Genomic DNA, 26,696 nt, shown 5'->3' on the forward strand with positions numbered 1-26,696 from the left:
CAAATTTGTGTATCCGATAGATTTAACTTACTTAGCTGATATCGTAGACCACAGTGTCCCTTATAGTACCCAGTGAGAGGTCGTAGGTGGTGTGTGCTCTTGTGAGTCCACAAAAGGGATCTGGAATATATAATGCTGCGGTAGTACCCTGCTTTGCTGGGCAATCTGCATGTCCATTGCCTACATATCGCTGAAGTCCGGGAACCCATCCTAACAAAACCTTGTTTTTGGCTCCCAGGTCATTGAGGATTTCAATGCAGTCATCCACTAGCTTAGATGTGATGCTCTTCGAGTATGAGCCTCTCCGCAGACTTCTTTTGCATGGATTTCTGCCTGAAATATGGTGGGGTGGCATCCCATTGGTATCGATTTCTTGAAGTTCGGCCCACAGATGCCAGCTCCCTTTCTTCCGTCATCGAATTTCGATATATCCATGAACCAGACCTCTGAGTCAGGGTCGTTATAAGTATTCCCTGTTTCCAAGTTCCGTGAGACTCTGAGCTTAGGGGACAATACGTCACGCTGTTGTAAGGTGGGATTTTCTATGAATTTTCTTATTACTTTCGTATGCCCTATCATGTTTCGTAGCTTCAACTCCGAAATATTTTGAAGTCTTAGTGCGCCTAGTGTTGCCTCTTTCTCTATTAGAATAGGGAAGCGAGGTACTCCCACTAACGCAATAAGCGCATCAGTAGGGGACATTCTCATCGCACCCGTTATGCCAATGCAAACAAGTCGATGCAGTTTGCTTAGTTTTGCTGCTGAATGATTTTACTCAGGTATTAAATAAAAAGATGAAAAAGTTACAGTAAACAGTGCATAGAAATTTAACAAAAAGGTTCTACGCTGCAGAGAAAATGACAACCTCTTAACTGTCATTAGGTAGTTGGTAGGCACAGTCATACAAACAGCGCATAAGTCTAAACCAGTGGTGGTCAAAATTGAAACTGTGGCTGTGTTAGTAAAAGTAAAATCATCGTATTGGTAGTAATTTAGTCGTTTGCTAACATTCAAAAAACAATTCGTAAATACATATGCCAAAAAAATACCTTTTTATTGCTGTGTAACAAAAAATTGAAACAAATTATTTTGCTAACAATAAACAATTAAAACATTCTGCGCATGAGCGTGTTTGAAAAATAAATAAAATATCTTTTCGCACATGCGCAAATCTGCTCGTTCGACGATTACTTAACCAAATATAATAATAATATGTATTGTAACGAATTTTGGGAAACTCCGCTTATTTCAAACCTTTTGCTAACGTTCGAATCGCTAAACTGTTGAATAAATCACTCCAATATTCTGTATTGCAAAATGATCTTTATTATACTACTTTGGGAGTAGTACAATTATACTTCACTTCGCAACTGATACCGTGTTTAAATCAAACTGATTAGTCATTCCTCAGCTTGCGCTGCTTTTATACTCTCTGTTGCCTCGTAAGCTTATTTCTCCAGAGGTCTAGACATTTTACCTTCTAGAATCTCCTACTTGGTTACCAGCGATATATATGTATATTTGCAGTTTATGCGTTTCTCATAGTCATATGCGTGTGTATGTGTGAGTAACTACTTGGGCTGATGACTACATGTATGTGTGTGTGAGATATCTCTTCGTCGCCTTCTATCTATGTGTATAAATGATGATTTATGTGTTCATGTACACCAGTGCGGCACGCTTTAATGTTTTTGTTGTTGCGTGATTATTTACTAACATCCTAGTGATGTCAACATTCGCCACAGTATGAAGTGAGCGCGAATAATTATTTCACTGGCTGACGACCACTGGTCTAAACTTTCAGGCAGAACCAGTTAAAAGCGCGTTCAAAGGTCTGCAAAAGACGGCAAATGACACATCGTAGGACATTACAATATTACAACACTGTAGGAAACATCAGTAACTAATGATACAAATTTCAGGTTCCGAATTAGACCTTAAGTACTAGTTCGATTATAAATCGAATTTCTCTAGTTCAAAAATCGACAGTGTAGATTTAAATATTTCATAATTAACGTATATTTGATAAATATCCGATTTTCAAAAAAAAAAAAAAACCGCTACTAACTTAAAGACTTTGAGCATGACTTCTCTCCCTACACTTAAAAGCCTTTTTATTACGTAAACTCCAAATCATATAGGTAAGCAAGTTGGCAGGAAAGGAAATTTTTTTCGCCATAAGTTCAGCAGAGTACGTTTATATAATGACAAGAAACTTATATTTGAGTCAATGCGCACTAAACATAACTAATACCATTTACTAAGATTTTGATAAGCGCTTTTGACCATTAGCAGCAGAGTACGTTTAGATAATGACAAGAAACTTATATTTGAGTCAATGCGCACTAAACATAACTAATACCATTTACTAAGATTTTGATAAGCGCTTTTGACCATAGTGTATAGTGCAAATGGTGAAATTTCCAAAATAAATCAAGCAGCAGCAAAAGAAGCAGCGCTGCAGGCAAAAATACAAAAATTATTTGACAAGAATGTTGTTGTTTTTGTACTTTAGAATTCTCTTCAAAATTGTGAAGAAAATATGAGAACAAATGTTTCATTTTCTTCACCCAGATCTGGTTGCATGCAACTCGAGTAAAACGCGTTATCCACAGCGTAAGAAAATGCAAGTGTATGGCTTATATTCAGTATTTGACAAACGAAATTTTTCTGGAGCGTTGGCAATAGCCGAACTTATATTTCGACAAAAATTAGTTGACTAGTAGTAAGTTGACAAGTAATGCAGAAATAACCGCCATTGACTATTTTTCGGCCATACAAAAGTAGTTCGCTTTTTTAAAAGCGAATAAGTAGGTAATAGTGCACGTTGGAAACCAACTTCTAGTTACGTAGCTCGTTAGCTTCTTTATACTATGTACAAACACACACCAAATTGGCAATTTATACCATTTGGGCAATTTATTACGCAATATATCATGTAATAAATTGTAATAATAAATTGCCAATTTAAAAAAAAATTGCGTAATAAATTGTTTCAAACTGCAAATGCAACCTTGTAAAGTATGTTTATTGAGTAGATCTAAACGTCAGTTACGCATGGCTCAACTATATGGTTGGCTCATCTCATCAGCTGATTTAATTTTTTTCATTTCACTAGTGTAGGGATTGTCAAAAGAAGATGGCAAACTCAAAATGAAACAAAAACATTGAACACACTTTCTTACAACACACAAAAATTTCAAAGTTTTATGTTTTCATTCAATTCCCTTCGCCTAATAAAAAAGTATTTTGTTGCTGTAGAAATGAGCCAACCAGTTATCAAATTACTATTGTGTAAGCTAAATGGAGTTGTATGAACACCACTCAATTTAAATCTAAATAGCCTCAATTTATTTTTCTGTTTGAACATAGTATTAAATAAAAAAAATTTTATTTGAGCAAATTTTTTTATCTTTTCATCGAATATCTTTTTATTAAAACGCTTTTATTAGCTTGGCCTGTATGTAACGGAATCTTTGAGTTTAATTTTCACCGGTTTCTGATTAATTTGAAACTTTGCGTACGTATCAAGGACCGATGACACTGCATTAATGTGATGATGTGGTGACATAAGGTCAACGGCTATAAGGTCAATTGGCCTTATTACCACTTTGAATGGCCATAAGTTTGATTGAAACTTCGCACACATATCAAGGCTCGAGACAGTGCATTAATCTGATGCTGTGGTGACATAAGGTCAACGGCCATAAGGTCAATTGCCCTTGTTACCACTTTTAATGGCCATCAGTTTGATTGAAACTTTGCATACGTATCAAGGCTCGATGACAATGTAATAATGTGATGGTGGGGTCACATAAGGTTAACGGGCATAAGGTCAATTGAACTTGTGACCACCCCAAATGGCCATAGATTTGAAACCTTGCACATAGTTCGAAAAACGCATTCATTTATTAACACGCTTTTATTAGCTTGCCCTGTATGTAGAGGAATCTTTGAGCTTAATTTTCACCGGTTTCTAGAAGTCTGCTTAATTTGAAACTTTGCATACGTATCAAGGACCACTTTGAATGGCCATAAGTTTGATTGAAACTTCGCACACGTATCAAGGCTCGATGACAATGCAATAATGTGAAAGTGGGGTGACATAAGGTTAACGGACATAAGGTCAATTGAACTTATGACCACCCCATATGGCCATAGATTTGAAACCCTGCACATAATGCGAAAAACGCATTCCTTTATTAATGATAGAAGTGGATGCATGGCACATCTACGAAAGAGCATACTGGAGCTCTTTTTAACACGCTTTTATTAGCTTGGCCTGTATCTATGTAACGGAATCTTTGAGCTTAATTTTCACCGGTTTCTAGAAGTCTGATTAATTTGAAACTTTGCATACGTATCAAGGACCGATGACAATGCATTAATGTGATGGTGTGGTGACATACGGTCAACGGCCATAAAGTCAATTGGCCTTATTACCACTTTGAATGGCCATAAGTTTGATTGAAACTTTGCACACGTATCACGGCTCGATGACAATACATTATTGTGATGGTGTGGTGACATAAGGTCAATGGCCATAAGGTCAATTGGCCTTATTGCCACTTTGAAAGGCCATAAGTTTGATTAAAACTTTGCACACGTATCAAGGCTCGATGACAATGCATTCATGTGATGGCGTGGTGACATAAGGTCAACGGCCATAAGGGCAATTGGCCTTATTACCACTTTGAATGGCCATAAGTTTGATTGAAACTTTGCACACGTATCAAGGCTCGATGACAATGCAATGATGTGATGGTTGGGTCACATAAGGTTAACGGACATAAGGTCAATTGAACTTGTGACCACCCCAAATGGCCATAAATTTGAAACCTTGCACATAATGCGAAAAACGCATTCCTTTATTAATGATAGAAGTGGATGCATGGCACATCTACGAAAGAGCATACTGGAGCCCTTTTTTTAATTAACACGGCTCGATGACAATGCATTAATGTGAAGGTGGGGTGACATAAGGTCAACGGCCATATGGTCAATTGGCCTTATTACCACTTTGAATGGCCATAAGTTTGATTGAAACTTTGCACACGTATTAAGGGTCGATGACAATGCATTAATGTGATGGTGTGGTGACATAAGGTCAACGGCCATAAGGTCAATTGGCCTTATTACCACTTTGAATGGCCATAAGTTTGACCTCTCTGAAGTTGGCAAGACAACTTTTACGTGGAAAAAAATTACCTATTGGGAAAATTGCCGTGAATTTGCCGGGAATTTGCCGTAATTTATCCGTGAAACAAAAAGATTTGCCGTGGCCATATTTTAGAAAATACAGGGTGGCACGCTAACTTCACGTGAAGTTATAGTGCCACTTTTCGAAAACCACCTCAGACACCAGTTAGGAAAATAATTCTTGCACGTGAATTATCCGTGAAACAAAAAAATTTGCCGCGGCCACGTTTTAGAAAATACAGGGTGGCACGCTAACTTCACGTGAAGTTGGCGTGCCACCCTGAGAAAACCACCTTAGAGGCCAGCTAGAAAAATAATTCTTGCACACGAATTTGCCGTAAATTTGCCGTAGATAAGTGGCATATTTTATAAATTCGAAAAAAGAAATTTCAAATTTTTTTTATAGTGCACCGCCAACTTCACGTGAAGTTAGCGTGCCACCCTCAGAAAACCATCTTAGTGGCCAGCTAGGAAAATAATTCTTGCACACGAATTTGCCGTAAATTTGCCGTAGGTAAGTGGCATATTATATAATTTCGAAAAAATAAAATTTAACTTTTTTTTATGGTGCACCGCCAACTTCACGTGAAGTTAGGGTGCCACTTTTCGAAAACCACCTCAGACACCAGTTAGGAAAATAATTCTTGCACGTGAATTATCCGTGAAACAAAAAAAATTTGCCGCGGCCACGTTTTAGAAAATACAGGGTGGCACGCTAACTTCACGTGAAGTTGGCGTGCCACCCTGAGAAAACCACCTTAGAGGCCAGCTAGAAAAATAATTCTTGCATACGAATTTGCCGTAAATTTGCCGTAGATAAGCGGCATATTTTATAACTTCGAAAAAAAAAAATCAAATTTTTTTTATGTTGAACCGCCAACTTCACGTGAAGTCAGCGTGCCACTTTTCGAAAACCACCTTAGACACCAGTTAGGAAAATAATTCTTGCACGTGAATTTGCCGTAAATTTGCCGTGAATTAATGTGAAACAAAAAAATTTGCCGCGGCCACGTTTTAGAAAATACAGGGTGGCACGCTAACTTCACGTGAAGTTGGCGTGCCACCCTCAGAAAACCACCTTAGAGGCCAGCTAGAAAAATAATTCTTGCACACGAATTTGCCGTAAATTTACCGTAGATAAGTGGCATATTTTATAAATTCGAAAAAAAAAATTTCAAATTTTTTTTATGGTGCACCGCCAACTTCACGTGAAGTTGGCGTGCCACCCTCAGAAAACCACCTTAGAGCGTCGGCGTCTGTTATTGTGGCCTTAATACTTGCACCAAAGGCTGTTCAGCTCTTGTCAACTGCGTGGGAATTACCACACATTCCAAGGACTCTGTACGAAGCATATGCATATACATAACAAAACCGACAGACGTTTGTAGAATACAGACAGACGGCGCCATAGTGGCTATTCCACTATGTTCGCTACCGCAGGCGTTTTTTTTTGTCTGTTTAATATTTGTACAAATGTACAATACTAGACATTGGCATCAGCGTTTTTTACCCTTAACTGTTGCATCAAAAGATGAAAAGGATCGCTACTGTTTTTTTTATCTATTTATCTTTGCGTATGGGTGTTTCCCGCGTTACGGATGCTCCATCCTGACACACTCTTTTGAGCATAGAAACCATAGCAGGCATAATGCAGAAAATTTGCATAGCTTTCTACCTAACTCAAATACAAAAATCTTTCGTAAGTGATGCACAGGTCATCATAAAGTTACTGCTCAGATGTACATATGTAACTCATATTTTAAGCGGCATTATTGGAATGGTTTATGAAGGAACATGCAAAGACTATGGCGCATAGTCATAGTCAAAATAAAATAGATTTTATATTTAGCTGCAGATTTTTTGACAGATAGCTCATAGAAAATTATATCAAAAAAACCTATTTTATTTTGACTATGCGCCTATATATTTTTATAAAAAATGCCACTTACCATACGGTGCACCATAAAAAAATTTGAATTTTCTTTTCCGAATTTATAAAATATTCCACTTATCTACGGCAAATTCGTTTGCAAGAATTATTTTCCTAGCTGGCCACTAAGATGGTTTTCTGAGGGTGGCACACCAACTTCACGTGAAGTTGGCGGTGCACTATAAAAAAAATTTGAAATTTCTTTTTTCGAATTTATAAAATATGCCACTTATCTACGGCAAATTTACGGCAAATGCGTGTGCAAGAATTATTTTCCTATCTGGCCTCTAAGGTGGTTTTCTGAGGGTGGCACGCTAACTTCACGTGAAGTTGGCGGTGCACTATAAAAAAAATTTGAATTTTTTTTTTCGAATTTATAAACTATGCCACTTATCTACGGCAAATTCGTGTGCAAGAATTATTTTCCTAGCTGGCCTCTAAGGTGGTTTTCTGAGGGTGGCACGCTAACTTCACGTGAAGTTGGCGGTGCACCATAAAAAAAATTTGAAATTTTTTTTTTTGAATTTATAAAATATGCCACTTATCTACGGCAAATTTACGGCAAATTCGTGTGCAAGAATTATTTTCCTAGCTGGCCACTAAGATGGTTTTCTGAGGGTGGTACGCTAACTTCACGTGAAGTTGGCGGTGCACCAGAAAAAAAATTAGAAATTTTTTTTTTTGAATTTATAAAATATGCTACTTATCTACGGCAAATTTACGGCAAATTCGTTTGCAAGAATTATTTTCCTAGCTGGCCACTAAGATGGTTTTCTGAGGGTGGCACGCTAACTTCACGTGAAGTTGACGGTGCACCATAAAAAAAATTTGAAATTTTTTTTTTTTGAATTTATAAAATATGCCACTTATCTACGGCAAATTTACGGCAAATTCGTGTGCAAGAATTATTTTCCTAGCTGGCCTCTAAGGTGGTTTTCTGAGGGTGGCACGCTAACTTCACGTGAAGTTGGCGGTGCACCATAAAAAAAATTTGAAATTTTTTTTTTGAATTTATAAAATATGCCACTTATCTACGGCAAATTTACGGCAAATTCGTGTGCAAGATTATTTTCCTAGCTGGCCTCTAAGGTGGTTTTCTGGGCTAAAGGTTAGCATGCTTAAAATACGTAAGTCGTTTTGTTCAACAAATTTGAGTAGATAACTCAGCAGTTGTTTGCATCAGGGCGACAATTTTTGAGATACTTATTAAAACTGTTTAAAGGTTGTCAAACGTTGTTTCTCGTTGCATATCCTTTAATTCTATAGTTAAATTGATAAATACCGTGTACGAATTTGTTTAACCCATTTGTTTTGGTTTGGTATTTTCTAAAATATGGCCACGGCAAATTTATTTGTTTCACGGATAAATTACGGCAAATTCACGGCAATTTTCCCAATAGGTAATTTTTTTCCACGTAAAATTTGTCTTGCCAACTTCAGAGAGGTATAAGTTTGATTGAAACTTTGCACACGTATCAAGGCTCGATGACAATGCAATAATGTGATGGTGGGGTGACATAAGGCCAACGGCCATAAGGTCAATTGGCCTTATTACCACTTTGAATGGCCATAAGTTTGATTGAAACTTTGCACACGTATCAAGGGTCGATGACAATGCATTAATGTGATGGTGTGGTGACATAAGGTCAACGGCCATAAGGTCAATTGGCCTTATTACCACTTTGAATGGCCATAAGTTTGATTGAAACTTTGCACACGTATCAAGGCGCGATGACAATGCATTAATGTGATGGTGTGGTGACATAAGGTCAACGGCCATAAGGTCAATTGGCCTTATTACCACTTTGAATGCACCGTAGCGAGCGCGGCCGCGATCCACTTCCACTGTTGTTTCGGGATCCTGCTATCTTCGCTGCTCTCGTCTATAATGCCAATGATCTGCCGACCCTTGGCAATTTCGACGAAAGACCGCGTCCAGCCTCCCTGCGTCTTGGCCCTTTTCGGTACCGTGGGGTTGGATTCATCCATGGACCGCTGGCGTTTCGAGGTTTCATCACTCTCGACTAAAACTTTTAAAATTACTTGAACTAAAAAATTAAAAATAAATAATAGTTTGAAAAAACTAAAAAAACACGCTGTTATAGCAAACCGAACTAAAAAATAGAAAATAAATTTCAATTAAAAAGAGTTTATATAGCAGTAGTAGAAGGTCAAACAATTGTTTATAGTTAATCACCTCAAAATAAAATTATAATAAAATTAAAGTTATTAACAGAATAATTTAATTCACAGTAAGGGGTGCTTGATATTGAATGTTACAATCATTCTATTGGCAACTATCTGAAAGGAAAGATATGAAATGTAGTCAAATGCACTCCACGCTTTTTACTCTGAAATAAATTATTCTGTTAATAATAATGATATAATATAATGAGGTGATTAACTATAAACGATTGTTTGACCTTCTACTACTGTTATATAAACTCTTTTTAATTGAAATTTATTTTCTATTTTTTAGTTCGGTTTGCTATAAAATCGTGTTTTTTTAGTTTTTTTAAACTATTATTTATATTTAATTTTCTCGTAAAACGCAATTTAATTCTTTTTTTATAAGTTGAAAAGGATGCTTACTGTTTTACTTTCGGAAAAAATAAGTAATATATGTAAGTAAGCAGATGTTTGAATCGATATATCTCAGAAGCAGAAGGCAGCTAAATTTCGATAACTTCATTCGAGTTATTCGAAGTTAAAGCTAAACGTTTTACTCAAGCTAATTAAGTGCCAGGCCTTTACCGAATGTAACACAGATATGCGGACATATTTCTTGATATTTCTATTATATTTTACTTCAATTTTTCACTTAATGGTGCCAGTTAACCACATACATTTTTATTAAAAATAAAAGAAATGGTACTATCTAACTAGTTGTGTACGGTCGTACGAGGCTTCGTAGCGACATGTTGCACGCATTCGCACCAAAAGATAAGCTTCAATATTTTAAATAAAAGCCCCGTCACATATGCTGTTTTCCATATAGATGAGTTTAACTTAATCTTATGCATTATAAATAGGTTGCACGTATTTTCATGGAGAACGGCAGATTGAGCGACACCAGCGCCATCTGACATGAAAAAGTAGCCATCTTGTAACATTTGTTGCAAGCAACTCATAAGAAGAAGAATTGACATTTGATTTGGCTAAGGGTGCTTTCACATGAAAAGTAGCCATCTTGTAACTTTTGTTGCAAGCAACTCATAAGAAGAAGAATTGACATTTGATTTTGCTAAGGGTGCTTTCACACTTTGCAAGTGAAACAAACACTTGTTGGTCCTTTTCTAAAATTATTAACAGTTAAAAACTGCAATTTAACAAATGAATAAAACACCAAATATGTTAGCAAGTATTTTTTTGTTGTATAGTGAGAATGTTTATAACAGTGATTCGCAAAATTTTTTACGTGAACGGGCTAGGCGAAATAAACTTCAATTGCTAAGTCTTATACTATGTTCAAACAGAAAAATAAATTGAGGCCATTTCGATTTAAATTGAGTGGTGTTCATACAACTCTATTTAGCTTACACAATAGTAATTTGATAGCTGGTTGGCTCATCTCTACAGTAACAACATATCTTTGTTGAGACTGTCAAAATGAGCGTGTTGGTATTAGGTGAATGGAATGAAAACATAAAACTTTGATATTTTTGTGTGTTGTAAGAAAATGTGTTCAGTGTTTTGTTTTCATTTTGATTTTGCCATCTTCTTTTGACAGTCCCTACTCCAGTGAAATGAAAGACATAAAATCAGCTGATGAAATGAGCCAACCATATAGTTCAGCCATGCGTAAGTGACGTTTAAATATACTCAATAAACACACTTTACAATGTTGCATTTGCAGGTTGAAACAATTTATTACGCAATTTTTTTTAAATTGGCAATTTATTATTACAATTTATTATATGACAAATTGCGTAATAAATTGCCCAAACAGTATAAATTGCCAATTTGGTGTGTGTTTGAACCTAGTATTAAGTTCCTTCATTGATTGTGACGATGTTACTGGCATGCATAAGATTGCGTTGAACGCATTTATATGAAAAACTTCATTGTGTCTCGGCTATAAGACATTGTGCAATACATCAGTAAACAACTGCATTAAATTCCACCATACAGACACAGTTAAAAAGTCTTAATATTTCTAGTTTCACTTCCTTTGCTCTAATGAATACCACCATTAAATTAATGCTTATTGGACATATCGTCAACGGCGGGGTAAAAGCTGCTGACGCCACTTTTCACTCAAATTGACTTTTTCATGCTGCTGAGGAACGATTTCTGCATATGGTTGTAAAAGAAAATTTCGACATCTTCATTCAATTGAGTTTTTTGTTCCACTGTAAAATTTTCACCGCGGCGTCGACGATGTGTAACATCCACATCTTTGTGTGTTAAAATGTTGTTTTATGTATAGACGAGCCTGACCCGTGCGCATCTTGCGCAAGCAATATAAAAGTATCTTATCAAATATCAACAGAAATCAGCTGTTCTATTAACTTACAGCTTGCGCTGCCATCTAGCGTACAATAGAAACTGCCAGTAATGCAGTGCAAATATTCACAATAGTGCCATAGTACAAATAGATTTCTTTGTGTGCTCACAATCGTTTATTTTTAACAAATTATTTTAATAAAATATAGCTAAACAAAAGCATTACGACCAAAATTGCCCAAAGCTCGCTAATAGTCCGAATCTACATCTTTACAACCAAAACTTTATTTATAGATTTGGATTCCAAATAAGAGCGAAAAAGGGACCCGTATATAAAAACAGCAATTAGAAATAATATATATGATGATAAAGTTTCTTTATTGAGATAGATCGTTTGTAAAAGTGTAAAGTTGAATAAAGTTCGCACGCAAATATGTATGTACATATGTGCATATGAGTATTTGCATATTGATATGTTATCATATTTACCTAGTTTAAAACATTTAATCAAAGTAATTAAGAAATAGTAAATATTTGTTTTTTGATACAATAAAGTTTGCTGCTGATACCTTCTTGATAATCGTTTTGACGTTAGTATAAATACTAAAATAAACACATACTTGGTTTTATTGCTGATTAGGTAATTAGAATAATTTTAAAATTATACACATATTCTGTATGATTTTTTAGTGAACGAAATAAAATTTTATAGTTAGCATGTAAATGGCAAAAAGTTAAAAAATACCATAAGATATTCTTTTATGTCTGGAAGAAAAATTAAAAAACAACAGCGCATATTTCGCTACAATCATATATATTATTTCTAATTGTTGTTTTTATGTACGGGTCCGTTTTTCGCTCTTATATGGAATGCAAATCTATAAATAACGATTTGGTTGTAAAGATGTAGATTCGGGCTATTAGCGAGCTTTGGGCAATTTTGGTCGTAATGCTTTTGTTTAGCTATATTTTATTAAAATAATTTGTTAAAAATAAACGATTGTGAGCGCAAAAAGAAATCTATTTGTACAATGGCACTATTGTGAATATTTGGACTGCATTGCCGGCAGTTGCTATTGTACGCTAGATGGCAGCGCAAGCTGTGCGTTTTAATTGATTTAAATTCGGTTGATATTTGATAAGAGATTTTTTATTGGTTGCGCACGGGTCCGGCTCGTTAAACAAAATTACATTTTGAGGTTTTCTATAACAACGACTAACTAACTCTGCTCATGACGGAAATGCAGGCGTTATTGTTCTATTTTGCATATGTCCTGTTTAGGTTTTGAGAGTCCCATGTTGCATGTCTTCCGTATAAGTAAGGTGTTTTTCATAAAACCAAAAGCTTCTCAGTGAAACTTTATCTGCCTTGCACAGAAGCTCGGCTTAGATCTCTTTGGAGGCAAATCGGGTGAAGTATTTTTTTTTAAATGATCAAATACCCCGAAATTTTACAATATTATACATAAAGAAAAAAATTGGTAAAATCAACCGAATTACTCTCAATTCAACTATCGGCCAATATCGAAGATCCCCGTGATTTCAAAACTTTTTGAGAAAACCGTGATGTTTAAATTATTGTCCGCAGTTAAGCGTTATATTTGCCCATGTCAGCATGGCTTCGTTACGGGGCGTTCAACAGTAACTAATCTGGTCGTTTTTTCGAATTACTGCATTTCGTCTTTTACTCATTCATGGCTGTCAAGTTGACTGCATATATATGGACATATCAAAGCTTTTGACAGAGTTTCGCACAAAGCTCTCGTGGCTAAATTGCGAAAAATGGGTTTCCACTCAACATTTTTACAATGGAATTATTCATACTTATCCAATAGGATAAATTTTGTTGTTATGGACAACGTAAAGTCATCTCCTTACGTAGCAACCTCAGGTGTGCCCCAAGGTAGTATCCTTGGCCCACTTTTCTTTATTCTCTTTATCAATGATGTAAGTGCTTGTTTCAAGCAATGCAATTATCTTCTTTACGCTGATGATCTGAAAATTTTTTTCAGAATCAAGAACGAGTCTGATACTCTCATACTACAATCTGAGTTAAATAATTTTAATGAGTGGTGCTGTAAAAATAAGCTTGCGCTGAATGCCAACAAATGTTATTACATAACTTATTCCAAATTATGTAATAAATTGATTTCGTCTTACTATGTCTCTAATAAGCCGTTACTTAGGGTGAATAAAATTCGGGATTTAGGTGTTGTATTTGATTCGTCTTTTACATTCACCGAGCACTTAAATTTTATTATCCCCAAAGCATATTCCTTACTGGCCTTTATTAAAAGAAATGGATCCGAGTTTAAGGACCCATATACTAAAAAACTATTATACAATGCCTTTGTACGGTCAAGGCTTGAGTATGGTTCCATAATATGGAGTCCTTATTATGAGGTACACAATAAGAGAGTCGAACGTGTGCAAAAAATATTCATGAAGTACTGTTTATACGATATAAACTTCGATCTGCCCCTTCCTCCATATAGGTGTAAGCTAATTAATCTTCACACATTAGAAAGTAGAAGATTAATTACATCTATAATGTTTATTTATGATATTTCCAATGGCAATATTGATTGCCCGATACTGTTAGAGTCTTTGAACTTTTATGTTCCATCACGGACTTTGCGCCAATATACTATGTTTGTAATTGACCAGTTTAGATCTAATTACGCACTTAATGGCCCGATCACTCGCGCTCTAATTGCTATTAACTCAATCAATAATAATTATTGTATTGATTTTTCGATATCTCGTCGAAGTTTTAAAAATATGTTATTTTCCATTTTAAATTAACTTTACTGTAAATAAACCTTATGTTTAATAATGTTTAATATAGTCTGTAAGATTCTTGTAAATCATAGACTGAATAAAGAAATATGAAATATGAAAATTTATCCATCGCAAAAAGCTGTTGAATCAACTTCGTGCAAAACGTTGATTCTGAAGTAACCGTTTTAACAGTCAAATCAACAAAAAAAAAAGTTGATCAAATGTAAAATATGTTGATGTTGCTTTTTCCAGATAGGCGTATCACGGTGGCCGTGATAATACCATTGAAATGTCACCCTAAAAATACCAATGAAAACTGTTAAAATATAACAGTGTAACATCAACACAAAGATGTCTGTTTCAACCGAAACATTAGTTAGATTGAGAATCAATCAATTTTACAGAATTATGCTAACATGAGATCAACAGTTTTTCTTCTGTTCAAAATACCAAACAAATATCTTCTCTGACAAAAAATAGGTTGAACTAACCATAATGCGATTAATTTGACCGAATAACTGTTAATTCAAGAACAACAAACCTGATTTGTTGATTCCACTAGTTTCATTTCTTTTCTTTATATTTTTGTTGCTCACATGGTAGACAAACGGGCATTTTTAAGTTGCTTTAACAAGTAAAAAGCCAAATTAAAATGTACCCTTACAGACGGCACTGATGTTCATTTAGACAGATGACTTTGAAGTGTTTCCAAACTTTATTTTTATAAATTTGTTTTGTTTTTTATTTATTTTTAATTTGGGCATCATCTTCTTTGCCCTCTCAAGGCTCCACTAGTGCTGAGGAGCATGATGCAAATGTTCCGCACTCCAAAAGCTTGATATGTTAAATCTATTAATTTGGGAACAGTGGCGCAGTCAGGGGGGCATCTTGCCCCGGGCGCTACTCACCGGGCGGCGCCAAATGGTCCGCAAAGCAGAACTTCCTGGATAATTTGTACTTTCATTAAAAAAATACAAAATTCTGATCGTAATAATATGCACGCGCTAAGTACAGTACCTCATAGGTGGCGTGGATCAGAACTTTTTTGAAGGTATCATCGCAGAAATGGCTCGTTGGAAACAAATCATTGAGCCTTTTTTTGTAGATAAATTTATGACCAAAATTTTGTTATATATGTTTTTATTATGAAACATACCCTTTAGCAGAAAATCGAGAAAAACTAATGTTTGTGACCTTTGACATTGAATAAAATTTGTTGCACACACTGGAATGGTGAGGAGTTTTTAAATATAATTATATTTTGAACAGTTTTACTGGTTTTCCGCTTGTTGTAACTTTTTGCATCACGTATCTTACTTTTTGGTCTAATTTGACTGGACTAACAAATGTATGTTTACATACACAAGTCTCGGTGCATTTATAAGCCCCAATATACTCTACTTAAAAGTAAAACAAGAAACAAAAAAACTACATCGACCAGCCAATTTATTAAATGAATATTTTCATGAATTCAAGATTACTCTTAATTGGATGATCGCTGTTTATATGTCGTTATAATAAAACAATCTGCTAAATTCATATGCAAAATGTGCTTTTATGTATTTGAACATCTGTATGTAGAAATTTACATAAGTCCCTACAATGTTTATCGTGATCAGAGTGCGCATTTATACAATTCAAAACAGTTCATTTGCTTTCTGTTCTACAATCCTGGCACAATACAAAAAAAGGCAGTTCAGAGTTTTGTGCATTTGATATTGGAAACGTTGCAACAGAAAATATAAGGTACAAGTTTAAGTGCATATGTATATATATGTAAACTATGCTAATATATACAAAAAACCCGTTATAGACGAGTTTGATGTCGGTTTGTTGTTGGTTGGTTATTGACGTGATGTAGTTGATAATAGTTGTTAATTAATCACACAAATACATTTTTTTAGAAAAGAGACCCCTAGTATACTTCCCGGAAAGGAATGTTTTTCAAAGTCACAGAAGTACCTCTGTACTAAATTTCCAGTCCAATTTTTGGTTCAATTCCCAGAAAGAAAAATCTATCAAATTTTAAAGTAGTCAAAGGGATACCCCTGTACCAAGTTTCAAGCACATTGCGCCGTAAATAAGATCTTTTAATATTTCCAGAAAAAACAATCGCAGAAACACTATTTCATGCTACGAAGCTAGCTTGAAAATTTGATCAAAATCGGCGGAGTCGTTCCGAAGTCTATGAGCTTCATGGATATATACCCGCATACATATCTGAGGCTTCCCGACGTAAACGAAAGTCACTTCAGCTGTTTTCGAGAAAATCAGCCTTAAATATGATTGTTAGCGTTACAAAAGTTTAAATATTGAAAAAATATATTTTTTTGTTGGGTAAACGCCGAGTTGGTCGGTTATGTCGGGAAGCATTTAGTTCAGGGATCTTAATTATTTGTTTTTTTTTTTTTTTGTTTTGCTTTAAAATTATATAAAGATAAGCGAGAAACGTTGCTATAATATAAAGATAGAAAGCTAAGACAATTATTTTTTTATGGAAAATTGGAAAAAGTCGTCAGAAGGCCAGAACGTGTCAAGGTCGTAAAATATATGAAAAAATGCCTCTCGCCTAGCATAGCTTATAGCGAGCACTCTATCTTCATTCTTACAAATTATATTGCACAGATACATAAAAATTCTAATCCCACGGTGGCCGTCGCGGTGTGGTGGTAGCGTGCTACGACTACGCCGAAGATCCTGGGTTCACGCCCCGGGCAAAGAAACATCACAATTTAAGAAACACGTTTTTTTCAATTAGAAGAAAGTTTTTCTAAGCGGGTTCGCCCCTCGGCTGTGATTTGACAAACACTCCGAGTGTATTTCTGCCATGAAAAGCTTCTCAATGAAAACTTATCTGCCTTGCAGATGTCGTTCGGAGTCGGAGTAACATGTAGGTCCCGCTCCGGCAACTTGTAGAAAAAATTAAAAAGGGGCACGATGCAAAGTGGAAGAGAAGCTCGGCTTAAAATCTAAATTTTCACTTAAAAAATTTTCTGAAAAGGAAACCGCATTTGGAGTTTTTATGAAACATTCCCCAGTAGTCTGTCAGTCTGTTGTAGAGAGAGAGAGGGGATAAGTGAAATGTGAATGCGCCAATGTAAACGCTTCAAAATTACGTAATTTTAAACTACGCATTTACGAGTATGTCCCTTATAAATGTGGTTAATAATCATAGTCGGGCACACTGCACTAAATTTTCAATTTCAATTCCACTACATTTTTTCTCTACCAAGTTTTTGGCACAGTACACTTAATTTTCAAGTTCACCTACAACTACAAATCCAATGGCGGCCCTAAATGTTTTATTTCAACTAGACAACGGTATCTGCCAAGCATATTTGGGCACCACTGCAAATTTAGTGGAAGTGAAAATTTAGCGCACTGTGCCCAACTATGGTAGTATTACATATTGTATTATAAGTATGTAGTTGATACACCTTATGTAAAAGTAGATACGTTAACTCCGATTCGATAGCGATTTTCAAAAATTATCAGCTTTCAATTACACATGTAAACAACTTTGTTTAACGCGATATTGTGAATAATTTTAGATTACCATAAAAATAACAACACTACGCCAACAAACAGCAATTAATTGTTGTTACAATTTTAGGTGGAAACTCATGTACTGCAATGTGCATATCACAACCTGCAAATATTTATACAAACAAGTCTAGTCATCCCGGGTACCTCTTCCGACCGAGCTCACATTGTTAAATCTGAATTTTGATTTCTTTGCTATGCGTCTTAACCGCCTCCAGTCGGGACCAAAATTTATATGCTACATCTTTCACTGTCTTACCGTCTTGGGAATTCCACATCAACGAACGGAATCAAAATGAATACTTTCTGTTAAAGGAACTTCTTCACTATATACTCCGAGAAGTTTAAGGACGAGTTTCTCCTCCAATTGTGTTTTGTTTCTTTTAATTGTTCCTAAAAATAGACGAGACCTCGAACGGTATCTGCCTACGCCGAATGTTCGCTGGTCTGCTTCTCGTGCCAGAAATACGCTTAATGAGGTTTCACACCGGCTTTTAAATAGTGTCTCTGATGTAAAACATACTAACTAAACTAGAGCTCATCCCATGGACCATTCACCCCAAGGACCATTCATCCCACAGGTAATATATTCCACGAAAACTTATCTTATGGAAAATTCATCCCAGACAGTTAATCCCACGGACAATTAAACACAGGGTGAGTGGTACTGACTAGGTGGTTTAAATCAGCTTAAAGTCTCACTTTGAGGCTTTCTCATCGAAAAGAACGGGCAATGCATCCCATTGACATTTCATCCCACGGACAAGGAACTAATTATACAAATTACCGCCTGGACAATTCATCCCGGGGAGAATGGTATTGAGACGGTAGGAGGCTTAGTTCGGGTTAAAGTCCCACACTGATTTTGAGCCTCTACATGCTTCCTCCTGGTAAAAAAAGGACAGTTCCTCCTACGGAAGTATTTTATTTTATTTTATTACAGATGTATGCTTCTCCCTGTCCCTATTCTGTCCAATGATTTCTTACACCCTAACACACTTTAAGATGCTGTGCTATGCGAGATTATTGCCTTAATTTCACGGTTGCAATTCAAGTTATTATCTTCCAGTGTTTTTACTGCTTTCGTACCGCTACAGTGATCTGGTAGCTTGTAGGATCTGTTTATTTCCGGATTAGGAGAGTATACCCCAGACCCTATTCCTGCCACGACTTTCGAACCATTTGTGAACACGTGTATCGCCTTGTCCGCCATTTGGGCACCCTTGCGCTAACCATCCACCTCTTTGTGACTCTAAGAGCCCCTTCGAAGCCCAGATGCGGAATCAGGTAGTCTGTTGACCCGAGGCAATGCGCCTTGTTGCAGTTGTTAACGCTATGTTCTTTGCTACCAAGTCTACAGGTGGAATGTGCAGAATGGTATACAGTGCAACCGTCGGGGTTGTTTTCAGGGCTGCCGTAATGATTAGCATTGATAGCCTGCACACCTCCTCTAATTTTTTGAGGTAGGTTCGTTTCTGTGTGGCTGTTCACCAAACAAGGATCAAATTGTATAGGATAGGCTATACAATCGCTGTAAACACCCAATGAGGGAGAGAGAGGGCGATGAACCCCAGCATTCGTTTACGTACATAAAGTGCCGTCGAGACCTTCTTCACTCTCTCCACGCTGAGCTTCTACGGTAACTTACAAGGTTTCACCGGCAGGGTAACCCCCTTAAAAACTTGTCCCCTTATTCTTAAAAACGCAAATGGCTTATAAAGCTTTTGTTATGACACTTCCATACAAACTTTCAATTGTAACGAATTTATAAACATTTTATTTTTTAAGAATAAGGGCGTTAGGATTTGTGGCTAATTCGATATCATTTAGAAGGTTCTAGTTGTTAACTAGTAGTATTTTTTTTTTGTCGTGTTTACGTGTCTTTCCTGGTTTCATATTTCACATCAGGGTGCTTAGTGAAGGGTTTGTATTATACATTAGAGTGATTCAAAATAACATTTTTTTTTCGAAATTCATATGGAACACTTCCAAATCGGTTAAATCAAGAGACAACATGCTGCTGAACATTTTAGCGAAATCGATGATTATTTAGATGGTGCTCAATGCGGTCACAAATATCACCTATTTTCCACATGTATTGTAAATACATACATAGCTATTGAACCGAGTAATTTGTTGAGCTAAAATTTGATGCGAACCTTCCTTTAACGCATCTTCAGAAACTAATATCAACCACAAAAACATTGTCCCTCATCATTTCTAAGATTTAAAGTACCTTTTGCTTTGAAAGTGGGTAAGGAACAAACACTGTTAACGAAATTACTGTAAATAAATATAGTTTAAAAAAACAAAAAAACACACATGTTGACAGCACCGTAGCACAGAGTTTTGTGTCTCCACTATTCTTCAATAATTGCCCCTAGATGGGTCTAACTCTCCTTTGCGCGCCTAGCCCAGAGAGTTACAAACAAGCATACATACATACAAGTGAAGCCAATAAAAGCATGTTAAAAATAGCTCAAAGTAGCCGAATCTGTGACTGAATTCTATTTATAGACTGGGTCGATTTATAAACCGACATCGCGCCATCGATTTTTCGATAGGATTTGGGCTCAGGAAAAAAATATTAAATATTGTAAAATGTTCATGTATACTTGTCCGCTAAAAACGTTGGCGATAACAGATTATTGAAAAAAAAATTTTTTTTTTGAATACTGTTATTGCCAACGTTTTAGCGGTCATTTTTGGGTCGGACAGGGTATACATATGAAAATTTTTTTAGTAGGTCATGAAGAAAACCTTAAGAATCAAAGTCGAAAAAAAGTCAAAAAAATTAAGTTTCGCAGGCTCGAAAATTATTTTTTTTGGGTTTGCGTAGTGGAGCTTTTTTTCCTGAGCCCAAATCCTATCGAAAAATCGATGGCGCGATATCGGTTAACTTTCGTCCATACAAATCGACCCACCTTAATTTACATACTTATTTTATGATTTAAATTCTTTTTTGATTACTCTGAAAAGTAAGCTACTAAAGTAAACGTATTTTGGGACGACAAATTTACAATTATAAACATTTTTAGGATATTTTTTTTTTGCAAAAAATTTGGCTCATTGGAAAAGAAGGTTAATTTCATGAACAAGTTAGCCTTGATGAAGTATGTAGATGAAACTTTAACATCCGGGCCCCTAAAACGTGTGATTCATATTTATGGTATTTACCTTTCAGAAGAAACAATTTTTCCTGCATTATCGAATTTTTGCAATATGTACTGAGCTTTGAAGACGTTTCGTTCTTATAGAGAAATACTAGCAGACCCGGCAGACGTTGTCTATTTGGTCTATCTGCCGAGTCTCAGTCTCAGTCCCAGTCCTAGTCCTAATCCCAGTCCCAGTCCGTCTCTGGTATACTTCCCGGAAAAAAGCATCGTAAATACTAATATAGGCAAATTTATATACGAAATTTCAGGCAAATCGAATAGGACGTATGTAAATAGGTATGTGGGTATTATAAATGTTTGTCTTTATTTCGGCTTCGCATGCATATTTATAAGTTTTGCCAGGTTGATGCGACTAAATCGAATATCACAATGAACTTTAAAGCTCTCAGCAACAGCTTTCATTTGATATCCATAATACACACACATTCTAGGGGTGTCCGGGTCCATGTTTTGGCCTATATCTCGAGACCGTAGTCACCTAGCGGTGTAAAACTTACTCTGTAATAAAGTATACATCAACAGCTTCAATTTGATACCCACAATGTAAAAACATTGTCTAGGCATTCACGGGCCCACGCTGGCCTATTGTAGAGTTATCTACTTGTAACAAATATACTTGTTATATTTTAAATTTATTCTTATTATGTTATTTATTTTTTATTATCAAAAAATGAAAATATTTTGAAGTCATCAATAATATCATTAAAAAAAAAAAGTTTTAAATATATTAATTAAAATTAAATAGAAAATTATTATAATCTATATTGGCGGTTCTACCAACGGACCTAAATTTATATAATTCTATATTTGATACAATTGCTGCATGCGGCGCTTTACGTATCGCAGAGCTACTGGCCAATACAATACCGCAAAAAGAAGTGCAGCTAAGTGACGTGCTACCAAAGAAAAGTTTTATTAAGTTGCCTGAACCAAATGCAGACCATCTACCGGTTTCGGCAAATGTGCACACGATCCAATACAAAAATGCGTGAGCTGATTTCTCAAAGAAATGTTAAATCAAAAATATCTACAAGAATTAGTGAAGATTAAATAGTGAATTCTAAAACGAAATTTATCTAAAAAAAACTTTCTAAAATTGTGCACAAATATCATCAAATATTTATATGAAGTGAACTAAAGAAGTTATTATACTAAAACAAACATCCAAATTTAAAAATTTATTAAACAAAGATATAAACTATCAACTACATATATTTATGTATATATGGGGTATTCCATCCCATTTCGACCAATTTTGAACCCGACCCCTTTAGAATTGGCTGAAAGTTTTTCTTCTTTTTCTAGCTTACGAAAGACGTTTTTCAAAATTTTTTAAAATTTTTTCATCCAACTCAAAAAAAGTTATGAATTTAAAAAAAACACCCTTTTTTAAAGTTTTTTTTGTAATTCTTCAGTTTTTCGAGATTTTTCGAATTTCGCCATTTTTTTTTTCTCATAAAAAACTTCAATCAATTCTGCAGTCATCCCCACTAATCCCGGAGTGGGCCGATGATTTTTGAAAAAGTTATAGCATTTTGAAAACAAAAACGTCCAACTCAAAATAAGTTATGAATTAAAAAAAAAAACGGTGTTTTTTTCAAAATGCTATAACTTTTTCAAAAATTGACCGTTTGGGATCTTTTTTTTTTTAAATTTGTTTTTAAATGTACTTTTCGCAAAAAATACAAAAAAAAAAATCATCGGCCCACTCCGGGATTAGTGGGGATGATTGCAGAATTGATTGAAGTTTTTTATGAGAAAAAAAAAAAAAATGGCGAAATTTGAAAAATCTCGAAAAACTGAAAAATTACAAAAAAAAAACTTTAAAAATTTTTGTGTATTTATTCCGAAAAGTACATTTAAAAACAAATTAAAAAAAAAAGATCCCAAACGGTCAATTTTTGAAAAAGTTATAGCATTTTGAAAACAAAAACGGTGTTTTTTTTTAAATTCATAACTTTTTTTGAGTTGGATGAAAAAATTTGAAAAAATTCTGAAAAACGTCTTTCGTAAGCTAGAAAAAGAAGAAAAACTTTCAGCCAATTCTAAAGGGGTCGGGTTCAAAATTGGTCTTAATGGGATGGAATACCCCATATATACAAATATAAATAAACTACGTAAATACAAATATTCAAAAACTTTATTATCGATATTTATTTTATTATCGAATACTTAAAATTAAACTAATTACTTAAAAATTAAAAACTGTTTACAATTGAATATCTACAACGAATCTTTTATATTTTCAAATCTACTTTTCAAAGATTTTATTTTCAACAATATTTTCATTCTTTAAACAATTTATTTCTTTACAAAAACACCGAGATAGGAAACTTAATTGTAAAACAAAAACTCCTATAAATCCTATAAAATTCCTAAAACTTCCGTGAAATCGTTATACAAGTACGGTTCAGCCATTTCGGAGGAGTTAAGCCTCTAACACCGTGACACAAGAATCTTATATATTAGATAACGAAACATGAAAAAGGCTTTGTATTCTAGGGCTTCAAAACTTTTCTGCTCGCTTGGAAAACAATTTCAATAGTAAATAAACAAAAACAAACAAGGCGAGTTGTTTAATTTGTTTTTGCTTTACAATTGAAACATTTTTCTAAGCATGGCTCAACTATATGGTTGGTCCATCTCAACAGCAACAACATACCTTTGTTCAGATTGTCAAAATCTGCGTATTGGTGTTAGGCGAATGAAATGGAGAGAACAGATAAACTGAAATTCTTGTGTGTTGTGGAAAAATTATGAGCTAAATTAGATAGATTTACTAAAAAATAACTTAAAGTGATGTGAAACTATTACGATTTTTATTTAGACCAATTTGAAACTGGCGGCCACCGTGGTGTGATGGGTAGCGTGCTCCGCCTATCACACCGTATGCCCTGGGTTCAACTCCCGGGCAAAGCAACATCAAAATTTTAGAAATAAGATTTTTCAATTAGAAGAAAATTTTTCTAAGCGGGGTCGCCCCTCGGCAGTGTTTGGCAAGCACTCCGGGTGTATTTCTGCCATGAAAAGCTCTCAGTGAAAACTCATCTGCTTTGCAGATGCCGTTCGGAGTCGGCATAAAACATGTAGGTCCCGTCCGGCCAATTTGTAGGGAAAATCAAGAGGAGCACGACGCAAATTGGAAGAGAAGCTCGGCCTTAGATCTCTTCGGAGGTTATCGCGCCTTACATTTATTTTTTTTTATTTTAATTTGAAACTATATGGTTTGCTCTACCCAGCAAACGATGTGAAACTATTTTTAAATAAAAAATTTATCACCACAGCAGTAAATAATTGTCAATGTGTTGGTTACATTTACAACTATATAATTGAGCCATGTTTCTAAGCGAGCAGAAAAATATTGAATTAAAAATTTTAGCGTTTTAACCTGTTATCATTCTTCAATCACAAGAGGTTTGCTCGGCTGACACATTTTTTTTACAATTATAGCCATTTTGCTCCCAAATCGAATTGACACCCGTTAACTGTGTTGTTTCTTTGCTATTTTTTTCAAAAAATATTAGTAGTAGAAATAGGAAGCAACCAATTTACAAATACTCGATAAGTACTGAATTGCATAGATAATTCCTTAGTAGAACTCTTTAAGTTTTATGGTAAATTAATTAACTATGCCATGATCTACAAGTGTGGCTGAACAAAGGTAATTTCATGAAAAGTACGGACACCGAGGAATCGTGCACTTCCGTAATCCTATGAACGAAACCTTAACCAATTTAAAATGCATGGTTCAACGTCAAAAACTCGACTAACAAATCGATTCATGTAAAAATTCCATAAGTAATAAAAGGATGTACCATAACGAAATGTAATCATTGAGCGTGTTACATACATACATACATACATTCATCTCTATGTAACATGCATCTCTATATGTGTTTATATATTTGGAATATTCGGACTGCGTGAGGTAGTATCAAACGAGCTTGTTCCGAATATTCGAATGATGATTTGACAGATTTCAATGTGCTCCATAAGAATTTCGAAAAAATTTTTATTTTGAATCACTCTGTTATACATGGTATATATTTTTATGTACGAGCGGGACCCGTGTGCATCTTGCGCAACCAATAGAAAAGTCGTATCAAATATCAACAAAAATCAGCCGTTCAATTAAGCAATAAAAACTTCTTACAGCTTGCGCTGCCATCTGGCCGATGATAGCAACTGCCGGTAATGCAGTGCAAATATTCACAATAATGCTATAGTACAAATCGTTTTCTTTGTGTGCTCACAATCGTTTATTTTTAACAAATTTTTTAATAAAATATAGCTAAACAAAAGCACTACGGCCAAAATTGCCCAAAGCTCGCTAATAGCCCAAATCTCCATCCTTACAACCAAAACTTTATTTATAGATTTGGATTCCAAATAAGATCGAAAAGGGACCCGTACATAAAAACAGCAATTAGAAATAATATATATGATTTTATATTTAACGATATCGCGATGTTACTTAAACTACGATAAGAGACACTTACAAATATACAAACAAAATTTCAACGTGTCTTTCAACCCATAACATTTTGAAAACAAACGTTTGAGAAGTTCCATGCCTTAACGCAATAAGTGCTTTTAAAACTTTTTTCGGATTTTGAAATCATATTGATTGCTGAGTGGAGTATCGCAATATCTCGGCTGCCATTTCGCAAACGGCCCATATCAAAAAAAGTTTGAATAACGTCGTATTTCAAAAACGCGCTAGCTCAGAATTCGGTTGAAGAAAGCCCTATCTCAGATTTTGTTTCAAAAACGCCCGATCTAAGCTCAATTTCATTGCATTTTAACATTAGCTGAGGTGTTTATGAAAAAATGCTGCGACAGAGCGTTCTTCAATCGAACTCTGCTGGAAACAACTGGAAAAAATATAACGGGATGTGAAATAAATGAACAGCACATTTGAGATTGATTTTTGACACGCACTTTTTTATCGACTGAAATTCAGTTATTTTAAAAAATTCAAACGCATTGGACACCAAATGACCACAATCTTGTTAGTTGGAGGCATTTTTTGATGTCAGCTATCTTGACCAAATGAAAACCAAGCATAAATGTAATTTGTATAATTTCCCCTAAATTATAACTACAAATTTTGATTTTTACAAGTTTTTGATAACTCAAAGTAACCGAAATACATATATTGTACCCGAGTACACGGGCGTTACCCGAACTATCCGGTTACCGTGTATCATCAGCTCTAGTTGTGATAACCGCTAATTTCGATATGCCGAATTTATTTATTGTTTAAAATTTCAAATATATTTTGGAAACCACAATAATTCATGTGTCTAGTGAAACTGATGTTTTTGTTGAGGCAACAGTTATTGGCCCCCCATTTGTGACCATTTGCTTTTATCGGCAACTGCCTCTTTTATCACTTTATATAGCTCGGTAGTGCAATGCACGGCAAGTAGCCGAATTATGGTAATGGATTGGGTGTTTTCAAATGCGTGTGTATATGTATGTACATATGTATATAGTTTACATAAACATATGTAAATGTATGTACAGCAGCGAAGATGAAAATAGAAGTCATTTTTATCAAGTTTCGTCAATTAAATCGCCTTTTTATACTCAGCGTGCTTTGCACACAGGGTATATTA

At 35.1% G+C, this 26,696-nt stretch overlaps 2 protein-coding genes across 2 annotated transcripts in view; one reads left to right on the forward strand and one right to left on the reverse strand.

The window, feature by feature from the left end:
* neb (nebbish) overlaps positions 1 to 26,696 on the forward strand; it is a 164,398-nt gene that overhangs the window by 67,166 nt on the left and 70,536 nt on the right. The window lies entirely within an intron of this gene.
* Positions 1 to 26,696, reverse strand: part of fok (fledgling of Klp38B) — a 62,434-nt gene that overhangs the window by 13,407 nt on the left and 22,331 nt on the right. The window lies entirely within an intron of this gene.

The sequence above is a fragment of the Eurosta solidaginis genome, chromosome 2, assembly GCF_040869045.1.
Source record: "Eurosta solidaginis isolate ZX-2024a chromosome 2, ASM4086904v1, whole genome shotgun sequence".
Classification (NCBI taxonomy): Eukaryota; Metazoa; Arthropoda; class Insecta; order Diptera; family Tephritidae; genus Eurosta; species Eurosta solidaginis.